Source organism: Lutjanus erythropterus, chromosome 24 (assembly GCF_056507025.1).
Source record: "Lutjanus erythropterus isolate fLutEry1 chromosome 24, fLutEry1.hap2, whole genome shotgun sequence".
Lineage (NCBI taxonomy): Eukaryota > Metazoa > Chordata > Actinopteri > Lutjaniformes > Lutjanidae > Lutjanus > Lutjanus erythropterus.
In genome coordinates, this window is record NC_139340.1 from 11,748,690 (window position 1) to 11,761,910 (window position 13,221).

Here is a 13,221-nt window from a genome sequence, read left to right on the forward strand (position 1 = left end):
AGTTTTTTGGGCCCCCACCTCACAGGGACTTTGAGTCATCCATAACCTCGCTGAGATTTAATTGCTTTTGGCTGTCGAGCACCTCGGGGAGAAAACTGGCAGCTGTACAGGATTCCTGTGTTAGGAGGTACTCAGGCACACTTTCACAGAACTAAAAGGCTTTAATACACTTATCATGCAGAGAGTAAGTAGGCTTTCAAATTAAGTGCATCATGGATACACCAATCTAAATATGTTGTAGTGCTACTAGTATCTCTTTATTCACATAAGAGGTTAATTTTTACCATTTAGACTGTAAAAGTCAAATTTGTTTTAACTAAAAAATGTTAGTTTGTGCTGCATTTAAATTTTAAGTTGACAGACGAGCTTTTCTAGTCAATTAAACTTGCGAAAATTAAGTTGAACACTTGTATGTTTACATTAAGTTGGCGAGAACAGTTTAGTTGATTTAACTAAATTCTTGTATTATTTTTTTTTACAGTGTAGAGAGTGCTGTGAGACCCTGCCTCTCCATCTGTTCAATGCAACGACAAATTAACAAGACAATTATATTACATTTTCACCCACACGATCTATCATGATTATGTAGCAGCAAGGCTATGTGCCTTATGTTGCTTATAAAGTTGTCTTGCTCACAAATTCACTTTCTTCCTCTATGAGTTGCTGCTTGAAAAGAGAAGCTGCTGCACTCCTTTGTGTGCCAAAGTTAAAAGAAGAGCCTTGATTTTTTTTATTTTCAATGGCTAGCCAATTCTTTTCTGCACGGATGCCGTCACCAGAGGTATCTCCTCTAATACACAAAAGAGTGCCGCAGTTTTCCCTCTTCACTTTGATCCGAATGAGCACACACATTCGTCGGAAACAAACTTTTAACGGTTTGGTGAAGCGAAAGCAAAAGATGCGCTCCGGTTTTCTGATTCGAAGCTCCGGGGCTGCTCTCTGCTAGCATGCATGTGAATGTTTCTAATAAGATTTCTAATAATAGTGTTGCTGTGGCTTCTTCCATCTGTGATCCATCCTCAATCTTTGGCTTTGCTCAGAGATGACTGATAGGTGAAGAGTCAGAAGGCTGCACACAGCTGATAAGCCAAGTCTGCACAACCCTATGGACTCACCTCTAATCTCCACACACAGTTTGATTCCAGAGGTTTACGTGTGCGCTACTGTGTGCTTATGTGTGTGTGTGTGTGTCCTGGGCCACCTAACCTTGACAGTTTTTTACCAGGCTGAAGAGATATTATCTCGCTGGCTTAAAGTGGAAGACTATAAACAGACCTACTGGTTGCACACTTTGACCCTTCAAGCTGTTTTATGTTCAAAACCCTGCAGTGCTCCAGAAAAATCTTTAGTGCAAGTGATTAGTAGCATTGACTTTAGCCACACTGATGGAACAGACCAATGCATTTGTTGTTCGTTTAGTTGTCTGTCTTAATGTATAGTAATAGCCTCGCCAAGGGGCAAATCCAATCAGCACCTACTGTGTCTAATAAACTTTTGTAGCTGCCAAAGTTTGAGCAAAGCTATAGTATATACACACAGATGACCTGCTTCAAGAAAAAGTCTGCTTTCTTCTGCTTCATGCAAACAGAAAGAGATAAAATTGGACTGTTAGTCCTGTTTAGTTCTTTTTATACTTAATAAACAAATAATACATCAAAATCTGCTCCATGGCATTTTTTTATCATGTCTGTCATGGCTGGTATGAACAGGAAAAATTAGTTAGTTAGGATTTGCTTCTGTGATACCAAATGGGAAAAAAGTTACTACAAGTAATTTTTACATTGTGTTGATTTTGGAGGCACCTGTGTACAAAAGCGGTAGTGTTTCCTCCGCCATAACCACAAAATATAACATGAAAAATAAAATTAGCTAAAGAAAAATCTCCTTTTTTAACTGGCAAATGTATCTCTGACTGTAATTTTGACTGGGAAAATGTAAACAGACTTGTTTAATTTAATTTCCGGTGGCAGGCATTAAAAATGACTATATAGAACCAGCCAGTCTTCTTGCGGCTGGTGTGGTTGCGTGGGTCATATAGAGGCATCAGCATTAAATGAAGACTGTTTCATAACCAGCTAAAAACTGCTTGTAGTAGCTTTAACTTAAGATAGAAGGTTTCCTGAGATTACTCAGATGCAAATGCTGGAGGCAGATCAATGATTTATTCACAAATCTGATTCAACCAAAGCTTATATGACTATGAGGTAGGTAAGGAAAGGGAGGAAGGAAAGCCTGAAGGCACCTGGCAGATGGAAAGAAAGCCTGGGGAAACACATATGTGGCAGGAGAAGAGGGACAGAGAGACGGGCTCTGACTATGTCCAGTTAAAAGCATATACAGCTTTCAGAGTAAAGAAAAACTCCACCTGTCTCAGGCAATGAATGGACGGACTAATGGAGCTTTTAGTGGTTCTCAACCCTGAGGTCAGTACTTCCAGTCGTTTGAACATGAAATAAAATATAACAAATAAATGCTAATTAAAGTTCTGTCTCATTCAGGTCAAACAGAGTAAAGGTGGAGCTGATAAATGTTGAAAAACAGTTATTTTTACTGAAATTACTGCAGCTACCATTGACTGTATAAACTGGACTAAATATGCAGATTTTCCTCATGATTTTTTGGACCCAAAAAGAACTTAGATCCCTCTGCTTCACTCCATAATTGGTGTCAGATGAAAATGACCAAAGCGACAGTGACATCCTGTTGGATATCTGCACCACAGACCAACGATGGTGAACCGTTCCCAACCAATAGTTGTCAAACATCTTACAAGAAAAAAAGTGGGAGAGGAAATCACGAAACTGTGATTTGGCCAAATGCTACAGCTCACAAAAACTGTGTTACTATGGAAATGAAACAAAATAATTTAGAAACTGATACCTGATTGGTCCATATCTGACCTTGGCAGGAGGTTGATCGGCTTTGTAAACAGATATGTTAATGATGCTGCGTCTCCTCCCACTGCTCCATCAGCACTCGAAGGATCCCGGAGGAGTTCTCCTCCCCTCTGCCCCCCTGCTGAGACACCAGACACCCACAGTTTAGGAGCGTGCAGAGATGCTACTACCATACTGGCATTTGCATTTTTATCTGTAATCAAGCAACACGATTATTTGTATGCATGCTTTTAAAGTGTAGAAACGTGTGTGTGGGGGGTTTGGACTGAAAAGGATTTTGAGAGAAACATGAGGAAAAAAAATCCTCTCTGTTTCTTTATTCCTTCTGGGTCGACTCGTCGCTGTAAGAGCCTCCTCTCCCCTCTGTCACACAAAAACAATTTGAGAGGCTCTCTGCTGAGCTAATGCATCTGAGTACATTACAGTCCATTAACAAACAGCCGCAGCAGGGACGTAATTGTGATTTAATAGCCTGAGACAGGAGAAGTACCACATGGATAAGACAAGTTTGATTAAGAAGACGATCATTAAGTGTGAACCATCTTAAACAGCATATAAAGGTGACATCTAGCTTTACCTCAAGCTTTATCTGTGCGTCATTTATACACCACGGCAAATGCTCTCACTCAGGATGTTTCTCTAATCTCATAAAAGCGTGATTTTCTTATTTAGCAGATTTATTTCTGCGCACACACTTGACTTGACAAATCAAAAGCATGCACCACAGACATACTCGCACAATGAGCCTGTTTGCATGGGACTTGAAGCAAAAATGAAAAGTTAATGTTAGTGTAACACTGACAGGAAGTAAACAGACGTGCAGCTCGTATATGTCATTCAATATTGTGCAAATAGCTGCATTTTTTTTAACCTTAAAACTTTTAAAACAATGTCCATGAAAAATAAGATTTTTAAGCAAACTGAGTTACAGCTCAGCAAAAACAAACACTCAGCGGGGCTTCAGCAGCACACCAGGAGTGGCTCACAACTGATAAGCGTCTTTTGGCTCAGTGTTGAATAAGCGGCACAGTAGGGGGGGGTTTGGGTGGGGAGGTGTGATTGTCGGGGTGTTGATGGGTGGTGGGCATGCCAGGGACCCATCCGGAGCTGATTCATGCTAATCAGGGCAGGTGGGAGTCGTGGGTGCTTTTTTGTTGGTGGTGAAGTAAACACACCCAGCAGGAGGGGGGAGTCGCTGTCTGTGTGTGTCTCACACAAACACACACACAAAGTGATTTTCGTGAAGCTCCACTCTCTCTAATCTTTAGGGGGTCCTCGGCTCATGGAGATACTGTAAATTAACTAATAAATAAATAAACACACACTCACGGGCCTCAATGCTTCATTGAGAACGGCTGGAGTTTGGATTAGTTGTGACCCATGAGTGTGTGTGGGCCAAAGCCAAGTCCGAGACTGCTGACCAGGAAGTGGTTATAGCCGAGGTTAACGAGGTTAAAGCCTGGAGGAGAGGCTGTTAAAAAAGATGGAGAGAAGAGAGGAAGTGCTTTGCTGGCTGAATCACAAAATACAAATTTGTCTAGCTAATGAAAAGGAAACTACTGCAGTCCACCCAAAGTAATTGTGTTTGCATTCTTTCATTCACACTAAAGTTTGCTCTGGAAATGGCTTCGCTAGATCTCAGAATACAAATCCGAGAAATAAAGTGTTGTCTTCATCATCAAAACATCCTGCCGAAAATGATCCAAAATACATCCAGAGCTACTGTGGAGAATGCAAAAGCCTCAGTCATCTGGGTGCCTTCCAGACTGGAAAAGTTTTAGAAAAATATATTTCAAACGCTTTTCCAGACTCTGAACTGTGTTATAGAACCAAACTGCAAAAACAGCATTACTGATGAAGAGGAGTTACTGAAAGTGTGACGCTCTGTCCTTTCCCTGTTTTGTGGCACACTACAGCAAAGTCGAAGAAGTTAAGTTCGACCCATACTTCTAAAACTACGCTTATTATGAAGCCAGACATCCTTTAACTTACTACTTAGTTGTCTTATTAATACCACTGCCATATATATATAAGTACCATTTACTTTTTATCCCTTTCTTTTCCTTTTTTGTTTAAGAATTTGTGTTATTTGTGCTGAAAAATTCTACCAGCTTCAGAGACATGTTGGAGAAAACACAAACATCCTAAGCTGACAAATCAGAGTTCTTGTTCTCTCTGAGAAACAAATCCATGGCCGACTTAAGGTGAACTGGTTGTGCACTTGAATTATTCTTAAACAAAACAAAAAGTGAGTGAGCATAATCACAAGAAGTAAAGTAAATGCAGCTCTTTTGTTTACTTTAAAATATTAATTCCACATTAAACTCTTTAATGTTAAATCCATCATCTCAAGCTTGGTTTGGTTGAAACAATATCAGGTCCTCTTTCCTTGCTTGTTGTGCAACTATTGTGGATAAATAGGTTACATAGCTTCTTTTCTGTCTGTCTTTATAACTCCATGTCTGCACAGGATCTTTTGCATTAAAAACTGACCTATTCTCTCTGCTTTTTCTGTGTCTGACTTCCTGCCTGCTCAGTCTGCTCTGTGCTGATTGACGCAGTACCCCTCAAAAGTAGACTGGAAGCGGAGAAATACAGAGAGACGCTTTTGGGATGCACCGAGACGCTGCTGGTGGAATCACAAGCACTCCGTTGAATGGCCGCAATCAGCTCCAGCTGATGTGCTCTGCAGGGGTACCGCTCATCTGCACGCCACAAACTTAGAAACAACAACAATCAGAAGAAGCCACAACAAAAGAGTACACAACAAACAGGCTTTATGATTTCCATTTGGGCACGAAGAGTCAGTGCAACGCAAACTGGATGACTCATTTCAGAACTGGTGATCTTAAAATCAAAATGCGTTCAGAAAAGCCAAGGACGCAAGCAATGAGTACAGTATGGACATGCAGGAACCAGACAGAATGCATGGAGACTGACTGTCTTTCTGTCCCGGTGAAGGTGAAACTGGAAACTGGATTTCAGGCGTAAAAAACATGTTTTCCTGTTAGCTATTTTGCATGTTAGAGGAGAAGAACACAAAAACGTGTTCACATGTCCTCACTAGATCAGTGGCTCCTGCCATCTGGAGCATACATGATGCTGACTGATATTATTGTGATGAAGTAGATACATTTAGAGCTAAAACAGGCGATGAGGACTCTCTCCTGACAACATGCTCAGACATGTGTTGAGTCAGTCAACATTTGGCCCCTGCCAAAAAAGGCCAAGCCGGGGAGCAGATGGCAAGGAGAGGAGGGATGCAGGAGGTCAGTGGTCTGGATGTAGCCCATGGTGAGGATCGGACATATGGCAAACCAGACCGGAGAGGAGAGGATGTTGGAGAAAGATGAGGGAATTTAGTTCACAATATAAAAAACTGTCCAGTATTAAAACACAGTTTAATGTCAAGTTTAAATGTCAAAATATCGTTCAAGTTTTGTATCAACTCAGTTTGTGCCAAAATCTACTGAAAAATCTGGCCTTGGCTGGTTTACTGGCAAACTCTGCATCCAATAAAACATGAGTCAGGAACTTTTCTGGTGATTTGGAAATAGCTCTGCAGTTCACCGCAGAAATATTCCACCAAGAAGCTGTTGTTCCCACAGTCAGTCTCCAAACTCAGTCCCCCACGGAGGGCAGCAGTGAGCCAAGGTGACACCGTTCTCAGCTTCACTGAAATATGAACTGATTAGAGAGCTGCATGAAGTGAAAAGTGGTACTTATCAATCTAATATTGTTACTGGGCAGTGTTACAGGCTGAAATAACGAATTTTCATCGTGTTCACATCGTGTTGTGCCTAACTTCAGGGGATCATACTGGGTCTGGATCTGCAAGATGCTCCAGTTTAAGATTAAATACAAGTTTTCCATTCATGTCGGGTTTTTGTGGACTAGGTAAGCCTGATTTCAGCCCAGCAGCAAGTGAGGAGTGAGCAGTGGGTATAAAACAGAACAGTCAATAAAAAAGTTTTTCAGGTTTTCAAAAATTGATAGATGAGCACAAAAGATTTAAGGCTGATGGGTCCTGTAGTATCTGTCTCCACCTGCGTTACACCTGGTGATGATAATAAAGATTTTCATAGTGTTAAAAGTTGTCTTTAGGAGAACAGAGAGTAAATACGATCTAATAATGACAAATTCAGATTTGAACGTGGGCACATTTGTGCAATCAGTAAAAAAGTAGTCTCAGTTATTCTTCAGAAACTGTAGCTGACACATTATCAGAGTAAAGCCACTCGTGCATACTGAGGTTCGACACTGTTAGTTTGCATACTTGTGTCAGCATTTTAGATTAAGCCACACATTTTTCCCATGTTGCACCAGTTCGTTCACAATGAACTAAAGGCTTGTCATTAAGCCCAAGCCATTTGCTCGCCTGAGAGCCACAGGGAACACGTTCTTCTCTTCATCCTCTTTTCTCAAGACCTTCAGCCCGAGTCCAGCACAAGCTTTTTCTGTAAAATCGCCCATTGTTTCGCTTTGAGGCCGTCTCTATTTTACAGCTGTGCATGACTGATTGTGTGAGGCAGCAGGACTGGGGAGGGGGGACGGGGGACAATGCACCACCAGTTTAGACCTATTGATCTACACGCTCCCGGTCTGTGTCAGTCCCAGCTGGTCCTGCAGGAAAATAGGAAAACTGTGTGTGTGGGGGTCGAGGTTAGCGGCTGGTCTCACACACACACACCCCACCAACCTGCAGATTTACGTTGAGAAAACTTAAAGAGTATGTGAGGATATTCTGTGGGCGACTTCTGCTTTATTGAGCTCTTTCATGAAACACAACAGCTCACTTCCACCACAGCCTTGACTTCACCCGGTTCAATAACAGACAGTCGATTCCACGTAAAAAGCAATATGTGGGTGATAAATGATTATTCCTGCTCAATCGAGTTGTTGCTTTTGCTATAACAGTTCATGCAGGCAATTTTATTTCTTAATCAAGATGAAAAAAGAGCTTATAAGCCCAAACAAAGATGGTGATGAATAGTGTCCTTCTCTCTGTAAGCCTGTTACTGCAGACGGATTTAGACATTTATTCTGTTTCGCACTGGAGAATGGGAAAAAAGATCTTTGGCTTAATATTAAAACTATTCATCTAAATGTTGCATGCGTGAAATCCTGATTGACAGTTTAAAATGGTCTTAAGATAGTTTACAGATTTGTCAAATAAGCAATCAAAATGACAAAAACTCTGCTTATTTGTATGAAATTGAGAAAAATGAGAATGAGAAGAATGACATCCTGTAAAAAAAAACACCTTCCAGCTCAGTTTCAAAGCCCGCAGTTTGTCACCTGTCAGATTAATGGACCGGTGAAAACAAAAGAAAATGACAACAAGATCCCCTAATCTGTTTTCTTCAGACGTTTTCTGTCTTTTGGGATGGAGCTGCCAAAGGCGACAATGGAGCTCAACCTTTTCACACGAACCAGATAGGAACAGCCACTTGTCATATTTCTCCCATAAATGCCACCACTGTGTCTGTGTGAGTCATGTCTGTGTCAGTCTATTTGTCAGTGGGTGGGACAGAGAGTTTTGTACCACACTCACAGCCGAGCTAGCAGCCCTGTGAGATGGTGCACTACTGAATTGCCCCTGATGCTTTGAGCTGGATGCCAACAGCAGCATGCTAATATCCTCACAGTGTCAATGCTAAAGAACCGAGACCAACTTGATGACAAAATTCTGAAAATCTGATGCTGCTTGTTCGTCTCCCGCACCGTAGGTACCGAGGATGCTATTCTTCCAGACTTGACAGGTCTGCTGTTGCATGGCAAAGGAAGAAGAAGAACGCTAGGAAGAACAACAACATGTTGAAGATGGTGACAAATGCAGTTGAAAAACAACACAAAAATTCTTACCCTGAGATAAATGTTAGCAATATTTTTGTTTGAGAGAGCAGCATTGCTGTGCTCCACGATGTTAGCAACAGCTAAACGCTAAAGGCTATATTATATGTCAAGCAAATGTGGTGCCAGAGGTAAATTCAGCACATTTAATTTGAGCTGAATAAAAAGTCAGGTGATCACTAAAGTATTCAGGATGAATTTTTATGGCATCCGATACTTGTTGAGATACTTAATTCGGGACCAAAGTTGGCCAACAAACCAACATAGCCATGCGTGGAGTGTAAAAGGTAGCACGGCTAAAAAACACAGCGCTACTCAGTGCATCTGAGCAGCTGCAAACTATAAGGACACAACCTTGGGAAAGCGGCGGAAATCACCCGGCGCACATCTGCAATCAATGGATTAGCTCACTTCACCTCCTGTACTTACAACATGGCTGGGTAAAATGAGGCGTTGTGGGACATACAGTACAGGACAGGGTGGACTGCAGCCTTGCTAAAGACTGATTTTCTGCCAGCTCAGCCCACCCATAGGGAGCTGTGCTCAGGCGCTCTGCTTTAGTGGGATTCCTTACTTATTACAGTATCTGGGTCAGGCTAAATACCATTACAGTCTGGACCCAGCTGCAGAATTAAGGTTAAGTGGCCTCAGAGATGTTGTGTTGTTTGCAAGGGTCAGTGTCGGTCTGTCCGAGTGAGTCAGCAGTGAAATGTTTCAAGGTGTAAACAGATATGAGAGAACAGATGCATGCTGGGATGTGCTGACATGTGGACTGCTCTGCCTCAAGCTGCTGTTACTGTGAATTTGCAGGAAAACATCCCCTTATTATTTTTTTTATATGTCTGCTCAGTTGCTTGTAATTCAATTTGTGTGGTTTCCTACTTCTCCAACCAGCCTCATTTTAACTTGCTGAGTTATGTCCTACATCTCCCAAAATGCATTTCAAGAAGCCTCAGGGAACTTGCCTGGACATCCGCGTTCAATATGTGTGCATGTAAGACAGAGTGAATGAAAAACAACAATTTAACCAAGGGAGATGTTTTTTCCAGTTGAGAAAACCACAAAACTCGTGTTCTTCACTCAAATGCCAGACATATTAGGCTACATTCTGGTTTATGAGGCTGTTCTCTGGGTGGAGAACGTGTTAGATGATCTACATCTTGCACAACAGACAACTCCCTTGTGTGTCTGGTGAATATAGAAGCAAACCAACTCTGGAAAGAAGCCCTTGCTGAAGGACTGACACTAAAACCTGATTAGCTGTTTTGCTGTCGCTGTAACAATACGATCGCAGGAACATCTGTTAGTACTTAAAACTGAGAGGAAAAACTTCTCAAAACATTTCCGAAAAATGCTGAAAAAGGGCATTAACTGCTTCAGGGGAGAGTAATGATTTGCAGACAGAAGAAAATAATTAATGATATATGTTTGAAGAAATTGTGTGAACTTATTGGCCCGTTAGTGAACAAGCTAATGAGCTTGCTAAATGACATTTAGCAAACTCCCTATGCATTAAGTAATGCATACTTGAGAGTAAGAGTCAGTTGGTTACAGTCTTGATGCTAAGCTATGCCAATCAGCTGCAAGCAGTGGCTTTAGGTTTAAGGTTCTGTATGTAACTTTAAGAAAATCTTTGTTATTAATGATACCTTTAGCCATTAAGTGACCTGCAGTTAGCATCCTGTTGTAGCAATGACTTAAGGCTTTGTGTTGGACGCTGTGTTGTCGTGGGCAACAGGTACATTGTTGACATCAACAAACAAGACTTTTAAGCTAAGCTTAGCTAAGTTCGTATTGCATACTACTGGCACTGTACAGGAGCGGAAGAGAAGGCGCTCGGGAGCGTGCATAAATGTCCCATCCTTTGGAATTTGTCCTGAGTACATTACACATAAATCAGTTAAGTTAATCAATTTATAAGTTATGTTGAAGTCCACGTGGCAATACGAATTGGTTAATAATTGTTGATTGCTTCAGATTCTTACTTATTGCATCTGTAAGTCTTAACAAGACAGCAAATAAGAAGCAGTTTTCCCAAAATGTCAAACTACTCCTCTTCATTTGCAGATAAAAAGAATAAACTTGAACATACTTTAGATATGAAGTCAAATCTACGACAGAGTTTTATGGGGCTATTAGCATGAATGCTGTAGCTGCAGTATGTCAATTCACTGAGAAATATAAGAAATGGCTCTTAAATCTAATGTTAATGCATGTTACTGGCAGAAAAAAAGGGTCTGCCATGCAGCCATAAGGAGCACAGTTGTGCGTCTTTCATCCCTGACATTTATTTTTCACCTGACAGCCCTGTTTTCCTGCCCCTGACAACCTAATACATCTCAGGCCTTATGTATGTGATGAAGTCATTGCATGATATATAGGCTTGCTGTGTGAGGAAAAGCAGTTTGCATGCTCGGCAGCCCCGGGGAATTTACCACGGCGTGTAAGACATTGTCTGCTTCCAGTGATACTGTAGCTCTTCAAGCGGGCGAGACGATGTCGTCTGACTCACAGAGAGCTTTTTGTTCCATTCAGCTGCTACAAAACCTGCTTTTCACTGAGATGTCAAGACAGTCAAGGACTCAAGTCCAACTTGTTTTGCTGAAAGGAAAGACTGTTGTCATACTGAAGAGCTAAAGAGGTGAATGCTAACACTGTTGAGTAAATACTCAACTATTTTAACCCATTTAGTATGGCAATAACAATTTTTTTCCAGTATGCTCGGAAAGCAGAGTATTTCTCTTTTATATGCCGCTGTGTGTAACACGTGCAACCCCAGTTCATGTTATTCTCTGACCTATCTGACATATTCTGCATTTTCCCAGAAGTTACTAGCAAACAGTTAGTAATTAGTTAGTTAGCAGGAAATGCACCGTTACCATGAAAAAAAAAATGTCTCTGAAGTTGCGTTGCGTTACAATCCGTTCACACACTGCCAACATAAAGCATAAAATACATAAATTTCCTCACATAGTATCTTTAAGCTTTGTTTAACAACAGTGCAGTCTTATATGAAATAAAGGAAGGATAAAACTGATGATAATGATATGATTACACATTGTAGGATTTATTTGACAAATCCCCAGTCTTATAACAATTTCACTTTTGTGTGAATATTTTTTTTTCGCTCACAAAAAAGCTCTTTTCTTTAAGTGTCCTACTGTGTAGCCGATCTTAGCAATTTTGATGATATTGCAGAGGATCTACACCGGTCAGTTTTTCCTCACTACTGTTGGCAAGTGCTTGCTCATGGTGGCACGATATAAATAAAGCTGACTTGACTAAATACTCTCATCTGAAATCATAATTGTATCATAATTTTCCATTTGTTGCATTTGTATTTGAAAATTACTTCATGTGTCAGGTTCAAATTGAAAGGTCTTCGTCCAGCTACATGTGAATACAGGGTTTAATATTGGGTTTAAGGCCTTGTTGCCATGACAACAGCTCCATGTACACTTCAAGCCTGCCTCAAGGACTGAAAATATAAGCAGGCTTGTGTCAAATCACCGACAATCAAATCAAGCTAACTCAGTTATCCGGGTTCAAAGAATACCGTTTACAGTATTGTTGACATGCTAGCGCTCATTCCACACCCAAATTTTCCCCATCCGGACATCAATAAAGCTTCCTGCCGCAAGCTCACATCTCATCTCCATTTAAATGGGTCTTTTAAAAAAGAATACACCACGCTAAACAGTCTGGCAAAAGTAAACTTTGCATAATCCACCAAAGCGCACATAAACCCGGTGGAAAATATTTATGATTTCTAAGAGATCTGACTCCAGGCAAGTCTGTGTACTGCTGCACATGTAAAACGCTTTTGTTGAAGAGAGCAAACAAAGGCCACCGTCGCATTTCAGCCGCGTGGCTTTGTCTGAGTGTTACAGATCAGGAAACTAACTGGCCTCATATAGACCACACCTGTGCACTCATCACAATAGATTACAGGTGTGTCCTTTGTCCCACTCACCCAAAGGACAGCCGATCTATAATTTACCTTCTCTGTGGTCAAATACAAATCATCTTTAATTACCTCTGAGTCTCCTTTTTGCGCATTTAAGTTGACATGATTTCATTTCCTGTTTTAAATAAGGAAGTAGATTTTTCCTCCTTACTTTTTAGTCCCTTCAGCTGGTATATGGAAATCTTAAATACATTTTAGATAAATTTGATTTCTGAAACGGTTCAGTGGCTTCATAGAAACATCTTGCATCCCTTCATGAGGCTTTTCTTTTTTTTTTATGTCAATTATGCTCTCAGCAAGCAGACACCTGTGCACTCTGTATGATTGCAAAGCTCTTTACATAAACACACAGATGGGCCTGGAATTAAGTTGTTTACACCACAGGTGCCGAAGACCACATCTGATTTTTGAGAGCATTTTTTACCTGCTTTGACCAAATCTGATGCCTGTGTCTGTGCAAGAAAGCTTTGGTTTACTAATCATACAATCAAAATACCATTTCAA